This window comes from Maylandia zebra, linkage group LG11, assembly GCF_041146795.1.
Source record: "Maylandia zebra isolate NMK-2024a linkage group LG11, Mzebra_GT3a, whole genome shotgun sequence".
NCBI classification, from domain to species: Eukaryota; Metazoa; Chordata; class Actinopteri; order Cichliformes; family Cichlidae; genus Maylandia; species Maylandia zebra.
Genome location: NC_135177.1, coordinates 36,611,228 through 36,628,291, shown reverse-complemented (window position 1 = coordinate 36,628,291; position 17,064 = coordinate 36,611,228). Strand labels below are relative to the sequence as shown.

At 40.9% G+C, this 17,064-nt stretch overlaps 2 long non-coding RNA genes across 2 annotated transcripts; one reads left to right on the top strand and one right to left on the bottom strand.

Annotated features, from left to right (window-relative positions):
- The first annotated feature begins 5,173 nt into the window (after positions 1–5,173).
- LOC143421161 (uncharacterized) lies at positions 5,174–15,232 on the top strand. Its single transcript, XR_013100911.1, has 5 exons — positions 5,174–5,330; positions 12,329–12,424; positions 12,527–12,600; positions 14,400–14,498; positions 15,011–15,232. It is a non-coding gene; the product is annotated as an uncharacterized LOC143421161 (long non-coding RNA).
- On the bottom strand, positions 14,402–16,630 carry LOC101480360 (uncharacterized). Its single transcript, XR_191754.5, has 4 exons — positions 16,549–16,630; positions 16,359–16,449; positions 15,708–15,964; positions 14,402–14,488 (listed from the first exon to the last, which is right to left on the bottom strand). It is a non-coding gene; the product is annotated as an uncharacterized LOC101480360 (long non-coding RNA).
- Positions 16,631–17,064: the final 434 nt, after the last annotated feature.

Genomic DNA, 17,064 nt, shown 5'->3' with positions numbered 1-17,064 from the left:
AAGTATTCTATCAAACAACAAAATACATAGTTTCATCTGCAAATGTGAAAAATGTGCTGCAGCACAAAACACTCACATTCAGGCCACTTCTGATTGAATGCTACTCTGCAAAATCAGTTTTGTTTTTAAAAAATAAAATAAAAAGTGCAAATCAATCACATCTGCTTGTGGTTTCTGTCTTTGGGGTCTTAGGGTGTAGCATTGATTCTGCGGTCTTTAAGAGCTGGATCATGGTTGTCCAACTCTAGATGCTGGCTTGTTAACTTGGTTCAGACACAGCCAGGCGGAAACCTTTTGAGAGCCATTAGTTTCTGGTCCAGCAGGGCACAGTCCCTCTTGTAGACCAGGTATTCAAGTCAAGGATGTATCCGAACAGTGGGATATGCCATCTCCTTAACTTGTAACTTATAACTTGTCTTATACAGGTGTAATAGCATACCAGAAAGTTTAATTCCTCCCATATGATAATTATACACAGGGATGAGTGATGGGCATGGGATGGTGATCTTTGCATTGGACTCTTTGCTCCACCTTTTGACCGATGAAAGAACCATGAACCCCACAGGCCTTGTTTAGGAGGTTGACACATTTCTTGTCAAACCATTTTATTGCAATCAGACCTTCATCATACCGGTAATCACAGGCTCCATGGCCCTTCTTCATCAGGTCTTTGTCTGCCATCAGGGGAGCTCCACCGGTGCAGTTTGGTCATACAGTACCAATGCACCTGACACCCAAGTTCTGGACCAAGCTGAAACTTGTGAAGAGCTGAGGTTCTTTTATGGGTTTGCAAAGTGTTTTTTTTTTTTACAGCTTTGGCCCCTTAAAGGGAGCTTGTGTTCCTTTTCACTCAGGGGAGCATTGAAGAATGTAGATCCTCCTGACACAGCAGCAAGTCGTGGATGATGCCAGGTGAACAATTTAAAGCCCCACTCATCTGGTTTGTTGGCAATATACTGGTGGAGAGTGCCATAAAACCATGAACTCAAACACACTGTGGTTGAAGGTGGATGGTATCATGAGTGTCATGCCACAGGACCATGTGATTTTTAGCCATATAATTGTTTAGCGTCCATATAGCACTTGTTCAACATCAAATTATAATTTCTTAGTAATACTTAGTAATATTAATTTACCAGCTACTGTAATTTGGTCAAAAGCTAATCAGTTGTGATATTTGTGATTTCCACATGTCATTTTTTTTTTTTTTTTTTTTTTTTTTACCATATTTACTAATATTAACTCAGAAAGTTACAAAAAAGACTTACTGAGGAAATTCTTTCAGCATATTCTTGCTTTGCTAACACTTAATGTGATTTATCAATAGCAATGGATAAACAAAATGGCAAATAATCAATTTTAATAACATTTAGGTTATGTTAGCATTGGCACCATAAAGGGACAAATCAACCGTTTGATTCACCACTTTTTAAAAAAATGATTAAACATTTAATTTCACTTTTTTAATGCTGTCAAGTGACATACATCTATTAAATAAGTCTTCTAACTGCCATATATCAAAAAATTATATCTTCCTACCTTAGTTTCATCAAAAACCCTCAAAATATGTTGGATGGTTTTTTGTTTCTGACTCCCTGGTTGGGAGAGAAGAGCCAACAGTTTCCATTCACAGCGCCTTCTGGTGGATTTCTTTGGCATTACAGATGAAAAACCAAAGACTCAACAAGGTAGGTGAATGTCAGTGAAAATGTGCTCTACCATTTGGTTGACTGGAACGCTAAAGGGATAAATGAAATGAAACTAAGATTAAATGAATACAATGATTCTTAGCTCCGCGGCTACAGAAGCATGAAGGAGTGCACAGTGTGGTTCAGACCTATTTTGTGTTTGGATTAATTAGAAGATAAACATGGATGAAAGCTTTCAGGATAAGAAACTTTGAGCCAAGTGACTCATCTGCAGCTCTTTGTTCAAGTCAAACTCTGACAGGAGTGCAACCATGTTTAAATGAGACTCCTCGTGCTCGTGCCAAATGCAGATGGATGGGGCGGGCTGCCAGGGCATTCAGTGCCAAACAAGTATGAGGATCATCAATGGACTGGTGAAGGTTAGCAACAACTACCACAGGTGATGCTCGTCACTGCTGGGTAAAAACAAAAGGCACAGAGGCAGTGAAGGCAGGGTTGGTGTGACAGAAGAGGAGGAAAGGGAGAGAGAGAGATAGTGATGATGTGCTGTGACAACCCTAAAGACGTTATAGAGCAATGAAACACAGTAAATAAGCATAATCTCTATTTGACTATTAAAACAAGATCAGGATATTTATAAGAGCCTACACCAGCTGCAAAGTGAGATTCATCCCAGACAGGTCAGCAGTCAGAGCTAACCATTACTCATTCACACCTACGGCTGCAGGAACGAGCAGTGAATCGAGCGCCGGCTGCTTGGTTGGAGTCGAATTACCCTCTGCTCGAACATGTCTGTGGCTACAGGAGTTTCTCACTGCAGGCTTTGTGTGAGCGTCTTCTCAGGTGCGTTGATCTCATGTGGTGGATCGTTTTTCTTCTTACAATCGCAATCTTGTTCCTCACAGTTTTCCAATTAGAAGACTGCATGAACTGGGGTTAGGCGATTGTTGAGCAAACAGCATGTAAAGGATCCATCCATCATGCAGATGCTTAAAGAACATATTTAGCTCAAATAACATCATCACATTTACCTGTAACACAGTATCTTAAAGTGCCGCAGTACTAAATCCAGTAATGTGATTACAGTAGTAGCTCCAGCAGAAGGCGCTGTAGCACACATAAAATTCAGTAAATTGCCTCATTTATGAAAGAAGAACGGATTTCAACACCAGACCTCATTAACTGGTAATTAACTCATTACCAGTTAGTCCCGTATAATGGAATATCCTGCAGTGTGTTTCTCAGCAGGAGGTTACTGAGACAGTTCTGGGTTTCTTTAGGTGTTTCTTGTAATGATGACATGATATACACAATAAGGTGGTAGATGGTTTGATGGTCATCAGATTGTTTCACATTTACGTGGTTGTACGGCTTCATTATAAAGATATACAATCAAAATAAGTATAATTTATGTAAATATGCAGTCATCAAAGGTTTTAAAGGGATTTCTTGGTTCAGTTGGTGTGAATGGTCCAGCATCTGTTGGCCAGACAGGTTTTGTAGTTTTGTTCACCAACAGATTTTAAATCACCATCATTAAAAAAAAACTTTCAGCTTTTATTCAACTTTTTTTTTTTGCATTAACTGTTTGGAAGGTACAAACATTTGTATACATAGTTTCAAAATTAATTGGATAATTTCCCAACTTTAAGTTGTGGCGAGTTGCAGCCCCCTCATCGAATATATTTAAATAGAAATGAATGGAAAACATTCAAACAATTAGAAAAGCCTCCAAAAATATGAATGTGTTTGATATCTTCCACTGTCTTTCTAAATAGAAGAAACAAATTTAAATGAATGAACTTGACAACATGATGATGTCAACTCTAATGTTTGACTGTGGAAATGACTCAAAAAATTGATTATTTTGTGGCAACAATTTCCTGACGTCATACAAAATGTGTACATCAAAGTGTGGACAGTTTGCTGCTCTTACACACAGATGAGCCTCATGGCACTCAGGTGTACAGCTGTAGACAAAGCTCAGAGTGCAGAATGCCCCCAAACTCCAACTCACTCTCACTGTAACAGAAGCGCAGGGCGTCTTTAACGTCTGACCTCAAAGTGCTGCCAACTAGGTTCTGCCTGAAAGACTCACATGGTAAGAGGAAGAGGAGCTAACTGGAGCCAGATCTTTGCTCCCTTTAGCTCCTGATCACTTTGGACACCTCCTATTATCCCTATAAGCGACTCATGTGGCATCAGGTGTGCCCAAAAACTCTTCAGATTTTTCTCTTTTAAGGATACCTGAAAAGAGAAAGTATAATTTTGGTGTTTTATTTTAAACAAATTCTCCTGTTTGCATGGGAATAAGATGAGCTCATGTACTTACCCTGTGACAGAGGTGTGATTTATGGGGGAGTTTTCTTTGTTTTTGTCTACATGTACAGTACAGATACATTCATTTTTGTTATTAAAAACATTTTAAAAAGTGAACACAGTGAGTTTGCATGTCTGGTTCTGTAAAACTGAGATGTTGGAAAAACTCTGCTGATGACACACACTCTCTCTCTCTGCATGTCAGGATTTGCTTTGTACTAAATTAACTTTCAGTTTAAGTTTGTATCAAGACTTGTGCTCCAGATAAATCAGTGATGCAGTGAGATATGACAGAGGTGTCAAAGATAGATGCTTTGACGGCAGGAAGGTAATTTATCTTGGCTACATCAATGTTTCGTACCTGCAGGCCAAGCCTACCAACCAACCAACACAAAGCAGCAACAACTGCAGTTCCCCGAGTGGCCACTTGAGGCTGGCTCCAAAAGCCCAAATAGCATGGCTGCTAATTGCATTAATATGTCTGAGCTCCAATTTTAATCAGTGAAATTCTAGTATTTCATTGGTCTGTTACTTTGCACTTAGTGTCAGCTATCAAGTGTGTTTGCATTGCATGCATACAGTTGCTGGATGCAGCTTGCTAACTAAGTAAGCTAGCATTAGCTGGTTGCACCCTGCCAAATCACTAAAGCTGACATTTCAAAACCCAAGTCCACAAAACAATAGATGACATCAAGGTGGCTGCATTTCTTCTTTTATGCACAGTTTCTTGCTTCACTCAGTATGATGGGCTTTGTTTATACACAGCTTGTGACTGAAGGACTTAATCCACACTTTGTCCGATAGTAAGCAGGTAACCTGTGGATCTCATATTCCTGATGAGATTCAAGCTTAAACATGTGCAGGCGCATCTGAAAAGTTCCATTTGCATCAACAATGAGTAATTATGTTGCCTGGAAGATTTACAGTTTAAGAATGGCTCATATGCACTTGGTGCTGCCCCTCTGTGGGCTTCCTCACAGCCTTCCAATTAGAAGAAAGTGGGCTGAGTCCCTTAAATGGACAGGGGCTAAAACAAGCTGGTTACATACTGCTCTATGAGGATGTGTTTGTTTTTGTTTTAGATCCACTTTAATAAACCCCACAGTGTCCATCTGTGGAGAGACAAACCAGTGTGAATGCAGACTGAGTCTGACCCACCACGTCAGGACTCGTTACAGGCCTGTAAATTCTCTCTGCTGGGAAGAATTTACTTTTCGGTGAGTGTGTTTGAGGACACACCTCCTCCCTCTGGCTGTCTCTCGCTCTCTCTCTTTCTCTCAGAAAGTTTGTGTCTCTCGTCCAGAATGAACGTGTTGCTCTCCATCTCTCTCTGGCTCGCTCTGGTAGTGCCGTCCTGCCGTGGTAAGTGACCCGCGACCTTTGACCTAAACTAGTTCCAGTCTCTGTGTTGTAAATATCTTCAGTTTAAAGGAGGTTTTAAGAAAGCAGAGCACAGATAAACGAGCTAAAATGTAATATTCATGCAGGGAGTCGGCCCCAGCTTTAACTGCTGACAGGTGTGTTGCTTTATTTCAGGTACAGGTTATCATGCTGTAAAAAGCCTCCTGCAGCTCTTACATGTCCTTACCTGTCACTGTGTGCATTTGTGATGGTGTCAAAGATTAAAGATCAGCTCTTGGGTCAAAATAATCACATCAGCGTTTAGTTAATAATAAAGGAAAATCAGGTCATTTCAAAGATCCGCCCACTTTAGTTGATTTGATACATTCTTCTGCCACCATGTTGTGGGTTATTTTCCAGGAAATGTAGTGATGACAGCTTTATCGCTGTACATAACCCTAACCACACCCCTCCGATATGACATCACCTCTCCTTACACTTTATTATTATCATTTTGTTGAAGACTTAAACATTCAAGTTAAAAAATTACATTTGAATTAAAAGTAACTTTATTTATGTAACTTTGTCTTATTATTAAAAATAAAATGATATGAATGTTGCAAAGGTGTTAAATAAGAGGGTGGATGAGTTTGGGGCTATGTGATGAAGCTCTTATCAGACCTGTTTGCTTTCATGGTCGCGTCTTCGCCTGAGGAGTGAAGGTTGCTGAGTGTGTGGTCCCTCAGGCGTGTTGGGACTTTTACTGTGTTGCTCCTCAGGTTGATAGTCAGCACGTAACTCGTGTTTTTCAATAGGAAGTGTATTTCATGTCTGCAGCACACATTTTGTCCAACGCACCACATGTTGCCATGGCAAAGAAGCCATGAAGGAAGCGCTTTCTGATTGGTGGTGTCATCAGTAGAGTGTGTTAGGACCTTTTCTTCCACTACACTCATTTTGACAGTAGTTAGTCTGTTTTCGGATTATAATCAGACATGAGAAATTCACGTCATGGAACAAATCTTTATTTTCTCATGAAGTGGATTTTCAAACAAACAAACAAATAAATAAATAAATCTCAGCATAATTTTGTCTTCTTGTCATAAGTTAGATGTCTCCTGAGGGTCGTTATTAGCTGCATCATTAAACCGATCACTCCTCTAAAAGTCTCCAGTGGTTAGATGGTGAGGCCCAGAGAGCTGAAACTGCTGTAATTCTTCTTTTTGTTCTCTAAACAAGCGTCTGGTCCTTTGACCTGGCTCCTGTGGATAAAGCAGTGACTCAAAAAGCTCCACACTTAAACACACACGATGTGACAGCAGTCAGAGCTGAAATGAGCCTTTCCTTTATTTTCCTTTCTAAATTATATTTCATGAATTCCAATCGTACGCATGGCTCAGCCCTGAATCCAGATGATTCTCTTCCACTTGCTTTGTCTCAGCTTCAGGGACTGACCTTGGGCCCAGAACCAGCAGCTCTAACAGTAATGACCCAGAGGAAAAAAATTATTTTAAATGTAGAAAGCGTAAAGTCACAGTGCCAGCAGACTATCTCAGACATCCTGCCTCCTAGCAAAGAATTTTTAGTTTCCCCCGGGGAACCAAAGCCATCTCAGGCCAGACAAGATCTGCAGTCTCTCCAGCGACTTCTGATTCTATACTGAAATCTTCTATGAGAAAATATTCAGGGCAAAAAGCACCCAGGAGGCTTCCTGATCTCAAATGACTGCTTGGGACTCAAAGAAGCTGCTTCTCCACGCCAACCTCCCTTTGCAGGTCCTCACCTCATCTCTAAGGGGTTTCCACTCAGGGGTAGTTGCAGTAATTTGAGAAGGTGGAATATCAGCTTGGGTGCACGTGGTGTGACTGTCAGTGGGTACTGCTGTTGACTTAACAACTTAAACAGACTGAACTGTCCCAATGATTAGCTGGAAAGTGGTACACTCCAAGCATGTTCTTTTAAATATGGTCATAGCTTCAGGATGAGCCTGACCTCTGCACAAGGGAAGCTCATGTTAGCCACTCATGTGTGACTTCATTTTTTCAGTCCCTCCCAAAGCTCATGAGGGTTCGTGCACACACTGATGTGCAAATGGAAAGTTGAACTCTATCTCTGCAGCAATCCGCCGCTCCGTCTCATACAGTACCCGGCTTCCTGTCAGTTGTGAAAACATCCATAGATATTTGAACTGCCCGTCAAACCTGTACGGAGAAATCTTCTGTATGTGCACTAAACAAAATCTTTTAAAATATGTTTTCAATCTTTGTTTTAAATTAATTTCTTAGCACATTTTTTGATCTCTTAGATCAGCGGTCTCCAATCTTTCAAAATAAGACACACAACTACAACACGGGAAAAGGCCCAGGGAAACTGAGCTAACAATAAAAACCCTGAAAACCATAAATTTATCTCGTGGCCCGGTACCAAACGACCCAGTTTAATAATATTACGAAGAAGCTGAACATTAAATTCAAGTATAGATATTTGAACACAGAGACACATAAATAGACATACAATCAATCAAACAACATTGATTCCAACATCCCACATTCTGCTTTTAAATCAGAGAGAGGGACAGTACTACTGTACAGTATGAAGCGCCCTGAGGGGACTTTTGTTGTGATTTGGCGCTATATAAATAAAACTGAACTGAAGTTAGGAGACCCTGGTTATACAACTGAAGGGGCCATCTGCAGTGACAGAAGCAGGCGCCTGTCAGTTTAGAACTGTATGTGTTTCACTGCAAACCAGTGAAGGGATGCAAGAATAAGATAAATATGTGAGCACTGGCTAGTTTTAGTTAGCAGCCGGGCTGCTGGATTCTGCACCAATTAGAGACCAGCTGTGGAGGATGAGTCACAGGAACACTGACAGTAAGTTCCAGGTTTGATTTTTGCAATTTTTCTGAGGTGAAGGCAAAAAGACTGAATGAGTTTGAGATGTAAGATGCAAAATTCAGATGTAATTCTTCCTTTTTGTTCTTTAAATAAGCGTCTGTTACCAAAGATGATAACGGGGTTCTTAGCAGGTCTCCAAATGTTGATTCGGTTCATCTGGACGTCGCGATTTCAGTGGGAGAACCATCTGTCACTCATTCAAGTGACGTCCAGATGAACAGAATCAACTTTTGGAGATTTACTTACCTGGATAATTGAGGACGTTGTTACTGCCGAGGAGGGCGATGTACCGACAGACTTTGTTAGAGAAGCTGAAACTGAAGCTGGAACTGAGGTGGAGGACATTTGAATACATACAGTACAGTATCTACATCAGTGAGGCAGGAGAGGCCGTCGAGTATCATCTGCATAGCAGTGTTTGTTGATGTTAGTCAATGGCGTGACTGGTAATTTGTTTTCTAACACTCCACTGTGGACTTTGTAGCGTTGGTTCACATTATAGACAACAGGCATGATGAGTGCCACCATGCTTTGGTGGACCATCTATAATCAGCACACTGCCACAGCAACACAGGCCTTTCTGGATCAGGAGCATACACTCACACACTCCAATGGTCAGTATTTAAACCTGATACATCTCCTATTAAACATGCCTGAGACTCACTGGGTTGATGCGATATGAGATTCAGCCACAGCCCATTACCATCACACACCTATAGGCTGCACTCATCCAGAAATGGAGAGCGATTCCTCGAAAGCAAACCATGCTGTCCACGTGCAGGAGGGTGACTGCCTGTGTTGTGTTTACAAGGTTCTATAATAAGGGAAGAAAATTAGTACATGCTGTTACCCTGTCAGACCAGGGGTGCCGCTAATGAGGCTGGGTAAGAGAAAGAGGAGAGAAGAAGAAAGTAGAGAGCGAGAACAAGATGGAGCTCCGCTGTAAAGCCTAAAATAAAGTGTTGAACCCAGACGTCGCCTCCGCTGCCTGATTACACACCCAACAGCCTGCAGTACATCTGGAGGAGGCCATACCTTGTTTTAAACATGTTATATCTCCACATATAAGTATCTGACTAGTATACTGTGTCTAAGACAAACAAGTAAAAGAAAAAAATTAGCTAAAACTTAAAACTAATGAATGGATCCAGGATATGATTAACTTAGCTTAGCCTTGAGGGTAAAGATGGGAAAAGCTTTATCTGGGTTTCATCTGAACCTTTTCGATGTCTCCATTAGTTTAGTGTTTTCAGATAATGAAGGGAGTTAGTCGGAGTGCATCCAACTGTAAGCAAGCTGCAGGTTGATTCATTTTTGCCCTCCAGTGAATTTTTTCAAGCTGAATTGTGAAACTTTGTCTCCTGGATGAGATCAGACAGAAAGTCTCTGCTTTCACAGTCTGTCAACGATACCATCAAAACACAAAGATCAAAATGTGTGCAACATGAGTCTTCATGTCCAGTAATACGAACAGATGAAACATTTCATGATCACGAACCAGCAAGCTGTCACAACCAGTGAATTAACAGTAACTTTAGTTGCTTATGACGTATAAACAAGAGCTGGAGTCTGGCGAACAGATCAAAGCATCAAATAGCACAGAAACAGTTACCAACACGTTTGCTTTGTTACATTTCATGGTGGTAATTCTGTAATCTCCCGCACAGCCTGCAGGGCACCGATGGGTCACGCAAACTCCAAACCCCCCCAGTGTGTCTGAGAAGATCAGGTCCAGACTCTCCACCCGTTGCACCAACACCCTGCCACCTTAGCGTGTAGCTAACGCTAAGCCTTCATGTTTTTGTGACCCTAAGCAAGATTTGGTGAATAAACTAAAAGTGAGTCAAATAGACTGATGTGGAGCTGAACACTAGAAGTAATGCACGGACCAGTTTTATAATTTTGACTTTAAAACATGTGGACATGCAGATCTGCACTTCCACAACTGTGTTAAACACAGTTAGCAAGAGTTTCCCAACCTGCTGGGACCTGCGAGCTGGTGAGGACGGAGATGGGAGATATATCACCTGCTGACAGACCGACATATTCAACGATCTGCAAAGATTGTGGATGCAAGTAGACAAGAATCAGTCCTCCAGCTTCAAGTTTTTCAAGTTTTAGCCCCCCCGCCCCAAATACGTGACCTTTTTACATAAATAATTAAAAAGTTTAAGTATTTAAAGGCCAACCTCTCAGGATTCCTAAAAGAACATTAATGGAGTGAGCTTTGACTTCATTAAGCTGATGGTAAATGCTCTTTTGAGTTCCTGAGTTCACTCTGCGGGTCCCGACACGTCTCAGTCCATATGGTAACGCCCGTGGAGGAGGAGCGTTTGAGTCCTCGTTCTTATCTAAACATGCAAGTTCACTGAGGGAGGCGAGTCTCTGAGCCAAGCTGTCAGAATGAGTCGAAGCGCTCGTTCATCCAGCGTGCTGCGGCACATTTTCTGAACACTTTCACTCTCAGAGTCTCTGCTGTTGCGCTCATGGTGTCAACTGAATTCATTAATTGTCCTACAATAAAAGTGTTTTTCTGTTTTTTCCTGGATAACATTTTGCACCAACTGTTGTTGATATTCAAAATATTACCATGAAAACTAGAAAGCAGGTTTTTTTTCTCAGATTTATTCATTCCAGAACTTTATAAACTACTATTTATTCTTGCAGTTCTTCAGTTTGTCATTTCAGTATCCGTCCATCCTTTGCTCTCTAACCATTTTATTTTCCAGCTTTCCTCCTGAATGTGTCAATCTTTGGTAAAAACCAGTTTACTGGAGGGAAACTGTTTCCCTTAAAGCCATCTTCCAAACCTAAATAACTAGATGACGGTTCTTCCTAATACATCCTAGAATTTTATATCTTTTATAAAATATTATAAAAATAAATTCTGGACAAAATTGTCCTTCTTAGTTTAGAGACTAAATATAAATGGAAATGTCTCTGTAATTCCCATAAGGTTAAAGAAAAAGGCTAAATTGTAGTTCTTAATGTTTCGGTCTTGTATTATGAACACAGAGAAGTGAACATGAAGGGAATATAATATTTGCTTTGTTGATGATCATTTCTTTCATGATCAGGTCTTTAAAAATGTGCGTAACAGACGGTTAAACCAGAAGTGGCCGATTGTTCTGGTAAACGAGGTCTAAAAATACAACCACAGGAAGGTGATCACATTACCGCCAAGTCCCCCGAGTCTAACCCCGAGTGTGTAATCGGAGTGCAATCTCAGCTGCAAATCATTAACTCTCAAGTGATTTTTAGTCACCGTCTCATTGGTATATGAGCAGGACTGTCGGTACTCACATCCACTTAAATGTAGATATTAGATAACAAAACAAAATGAGAGAGGGGATTTTGGTAAACCTCAGTTTTCTTCTTTTATACAGGAGTTTTGAAGTCCCCGCTCTCAGTCACTTAGATTTTCTTTTCATAATAAAATGAGGATGTGTGTCTGCAACAGAGAAAAGCTTCATCACGTCCAACACGCGATTACACCCTCAGCATCTCCAGCCTGAACCGCTGACACAAAGCAGGATAAATCCATGCTTCCTGCCACGGTGTGTCTGTGAAGCAGACTCATAAGCAGACGCAGAAGAGAAGAAACTAAGTATAACAAAAAGCGAGCAGTTTATTAGGCTGAATGCATGAACACAAAACAAGGCAGGGCGGGCAGGGGCATACCCAAGCATGAAAACTAGAACATGAAACTAAACAAGCACATGCAAACTTTAGCGTGAAATAAGAGACTGAGGACTTAAATACACAGGAGAGAATGAGGGAAGTGGAAACACCTGGGAAACACAGCTGGCACCAATGAACATGACACCACACGGGAGCAAAACTAAAGACACTGAATGTGGAAACAAGAGACTTTCAAAATAAAACAGGAAGCATGGCGAGACATGAATTGGGACTCGTGTCATTGTCTGAAATACTGAGACCAGCCTGTCTGACACCAACAACCACAGTTTGAACTTCAGCAGCTCATCCGGACCACGCGTTTTATGCTAACATTTCACTTATTTGATGCTACGTTTTACACACTGAAAAAAAAAAAAAAGACTCTTTCCCTTAAATCCATCTTTCAACACGTTGATGTTTCTTCTTTATTTCCCTCCACAGGAAATACAGGAAGTCTTCAAGATGATAACTACACGCCAACACCGACGCCTGAATATGACGACTATGACTACAATGCCACCTTCGACTACTACTACGGTAACAGCACAGGAGCCACACAGCATAGCGACTGTTAACAACAGAAGTAGCACTTTGCAGTACTGACAGCCCTATCTGTGCTTCCTGTGTCTGTGTTCTTAGTGACCATGGCTCATAACGCCACAAACAGCGCAGAGGACAATGAAGTCTCCGCTACCATGATCATCCCAAATGAGGTACAATAAAGTGTATAATCCCAGTAATACGGTGAGAAATTACATTTTTATTTGTTCCTTCCTTGGTGTTCACATGTTTTGGGAAAGGACAGAATCATAGTATTTCATTTAAATCAATGTTCACAATGAAACATAACCTGAAACGTACAATCACTGTGAGTCTCAGGCTTCAGAAACACTCAGTTTCACACAGATTTTTTTCAGATCCTCCTACTATGGAGAACCAGTCTCGTTATATGGTCATGTCAAGCACAGAAGCCACACTAAGAGTAGTTTAAATCTTTTGTTTATGAGAGGATCAACTGAGCTGCAAAAAAATAATACGGATTATTGTGAACAGTGAATCTGGCCAAGAATAAAAAGATGGAAATTGGAACAATATCTACTTTTTAAATCAGGAGTGGGACCTCCAGGCCTCGAGGGCCGGTGTCCTGCAGGTTTTAAATGTGTCCTTGATCCATCACAGCCGATGCAGAGGGCTATATGACCTCCTCAACATGTGCTGAAGTTATCCAGAGGCCTTGTAATGAACTAATCATGCGATTCAGGTGTGTTGACCCAGGGTGAGATCTAAAACCTGCAGGACACCGGCCCTCGAGGCCTGGAGTTGGACACGCCTGTTTTAAACAGCTGGTTCTATCTGTCCTCTCTGTCCAATGTTCACATTTTGGACAGAGAGGACAGATGGTTTGAAAGAGGAGTGAAAGAAGCATCTATGTCCACTGTGAGCGACCATCTTTGAACAGAGGCGGGGGTTTACGACACCAACTCTCTGCCATCTATAATCCAGTTTTGAGATCCCTCCCCAGACGCCTTAACGCCCACTCACATCCTGGGCCATCTGACCTCAGGAAATCACATGATAGGGTGGAGCCAGGTTTCACAATGAGCTCACCCGAAACCCTGGCTGATTGTGACCCACACCCATTTTCACACCTCGGCTCATGTGATTAGGTAGAGGATCATCAGGGGGTCCTTTGTCCCTCTTTGGGGGTAAACTTCCACTGGGTTTAAATCTGGGACTCTCCACCATTTGACCTTAGAACTGAAGAAGCTTCTCGGATGAGAGGTGAAACGTCTTCAAGCAACTTAAAGAAGTCCAGACGCTTTTCTTTCCAAGCTCCTTTGACTATCTGCCTGCAATTCTCTTCACGCTTCACCACGAGGGGTCAGCAATGAGTCTTTTTAAACACTGTTTTTATTTCTCTGTATAAACTGCAGACAAATGTTGCTCAGCTGGCTGTTGGTCGGAGGACAAGTTTAAAGTTTTAAAAGATTGTTTTTTACAGTTAATATTTTAAATACACGCACTTTACAGTCGATACAGTCGTTGCAGAAAAGGCTGAATTCATTACATTAAGTGCTTTTAAATCTAAACTAAGAATCCTTGAGGCCAAGTCAATAACATGCAACTGTTTCAATTAGATTGACTGTCATTTTAACTGAATTTTTAAATTTGTTTGATTTTTATTTTATCATTTTACTTTCCATTTATTTTTGCATGTGTGTTGTTGCTGCCTGTGTTTAATTGAGTAATTTCTATAACTGTGAGACACAGAAACAAAAGAGGTTTTTGATCTCAATGGGATCTTCCTGGTTAAATAAAAGTTTAAAAAAAAAAGTAAGTAAAATTTATTTATATAGCGCTTTTCACGAATTTCACAAAAGTGCTTCACAATACAGAGAATGAAAAAAGAATGAAAATACAACAAATAATAAAAGAATAAATATTTTAAAAATGTGTCTGTGTCACAAACTTCAAATATAAATATGTGTGACCTCTGTGTGACCTCTCTCAGGTCTCGAGGACTGGTCAGCCGATTCTGGTCCTCACACTAGGATTGGCCGTCCTTCTTCTTTGGAACTGATTGCCGGAGGAAAGAACCACCTGCCACCAGGTGAGAACAGAGACTCATCACGATGATGGCAGAACACAGCAGATAGACACAGAGATAAAAATGTCACATAAAAAGCAGAAAATATTAACTGGTTTTTAACTGACTCAATATTTCATCTTTTTAATGTATTACTCAATATTATTTTCTTATATTAATTATGTTTTCTTGTTTAGTTTATTATTGGTTCGATATTCATCTAGGAGTTTGATGGTTTTGATACCAAAACAAACTTCCTGTAAAACTGCTGTGAGCAGTCTTTCCTTTCAGCATCCTGCATCTCCCTCTGCCCTTTTAAATAACCTTTAGTGGTTTGAATATGTGGATGCATGGTAATAAAAAGAGCCAGAAGTTACAACAATCCTCTAAAGTTACATGAAATTGTGGGAAATTGTGGTAGCATGTAAGAAACCTGTGGGCCACCTGGCCCTGTGGGCTGTACACGCGACTCCACAGGTTGAATGGTTTTTCTCTTTAAGGTCAAACATAATGAACATGTTCTGTTTGCATTCCAGACCGCTGAGGGCACACAGGACCAGACAGCGGGACACTTCCTGATGGTCATTAGTGTCATCGATGACCTCACTAATGATCGATCATCAACTACCTGCCCGCGGCACTTCCTGTTTGTTTATATGGATTCTTGCAGCAGGTTTTGTTTTTTATCTGAGCATCTCTGCAGTTTTGTATTATTTGGATGTTTAAGTTCTGCTTGTGTAATAAAATATTTTTATTTGTCTTTGTCTGAGGTTAATGATCAAACAGCAGAGGCAGTGTAAAATTACTAAGAGAAAAAATCAGAACGTGAAGGTTTAGAAGATGTTAGTGAGAGCTGCTGGGATGTAAGGTTGGAGACAGTGGCACCAACACAAAGACGAAGCAGGATGGATAAAGAAGGAGGAGGAAACCAGCCCAGTGAAGGAACAATGGGCTGGAGGGGTAAGTTCCCTAATCATAATTATGCAAATTCTCATGACCATTGATCAACAACCACTGACCAATGGCCATGAGTACCATTGACCTCCCAGCCCATTGTTCCCTCAGTGGGCTGGTTTCAGTCAATATGCAAATATCCTGTTTATAAGATTGAGACCTGCAGTCAGCTGAGACTGAAGACGTCACCTGGATGATGATGACGAAACGTTTCTCCCACAAAATGCTGATGAACAGATGAACCAGATGAACAGAATCAACTTTTGGAGATTTACTTACCTGGATGATTGAGATGCATCAAGACGAATCACATTGTGGTCTGTGAGGTGCAGCAGTGCCCCCTTTTGGCTGTAAACGGGAACTACAGTCCACTCAGAGAAGCTTTGCCATGATGAGAGTCGAATAGCTGCTTCACCTGCAGCTCAAAGGTTTGCACTTTTATTTCTCTGCACGGCAGAACATCCAGTGATGCTCCAAACAGCTTCTTCAGGGATTATTGCAGACGTTAAGTTGAGAGGCGCTCACAAACTCAACATCTGTCCAAAATGAGAACAGGTTCAACTGGAACACTGCCTACAACACACATCCACACCTGTATTCATGCAGTTGGTTTGGTTGATTCTTTGTTGTTTTTGGGGTTTTTGGTAAATATGCAGATGTTTTATTGATATTCAGAAATGCTCATTTAAATATTTTTGGGTCCAAAATCTTTTTCTTTATAAATGTTGCACTGCCTGTTTTCCACATTTAAACAGAATTCCTGTCACGGCGAGTGAGAAGAGCCGCGTGGAAAAGGTAAAGAAGGATCCAAACGCAGGCAGCCGTGAAGGTGATTTATTGAACACGAAGTATAGATAGGCAAACGGCAAAACGGAGAAATAAAACTATACTGGGACAACTAAACTACTGAGCATGAACAAGAACACCAACCTGGACATAAAGGAAGGAAGACGATGGTACATGACGATGACGGCAGGAAACACACAAATGAAACGTGGTGGGTGGACAGACAGACCAGCAACTACAACGACAGAGAAACACAGGGAGATCACACACAGGTGGGGACACAGCTGGGAGTAATCAACAAAACGAGACAAGTTGCAAAACTGAACACACTCACATGAGACGCAGACCTTCACAATAAAACAGGAAACAAGAGATCACTACACGAGGACGCAGACAGGACACAGAACTAAACTCACACAAAACCTGCGAACAAAAACCCTAAACCAGAATCACAGTAATATAATACATCACAAATAATCAAAACACCAGACAACCCCAAAACACTCCAACATGCAAAATAAACCAAAACATAAGGAACTCAAAATACTGGGTTGAAACTGACCCAGAACCGTAACGATTCCAGGTGTGACCTTGCTCTATGGAGCAAGTTTAATGTGTTTGTTTTTATGTTATTGAAGTAAATGAAGCAGCGTCGGTAACAGTGAAACAGGCTGTCACTGACTCTGCTCTTCGTGTAAGTGTCACACACAACATCAGGACTGTTCTTCTAATTATTTTCATGATTAAGAAATAAACATAAAAAGAGCTGAATTTGTTTGTAACAGTTCAGTGATTTTTAATTTACATCAGAAAAATAATACTGTGACTTAAACACACACACGCACACATA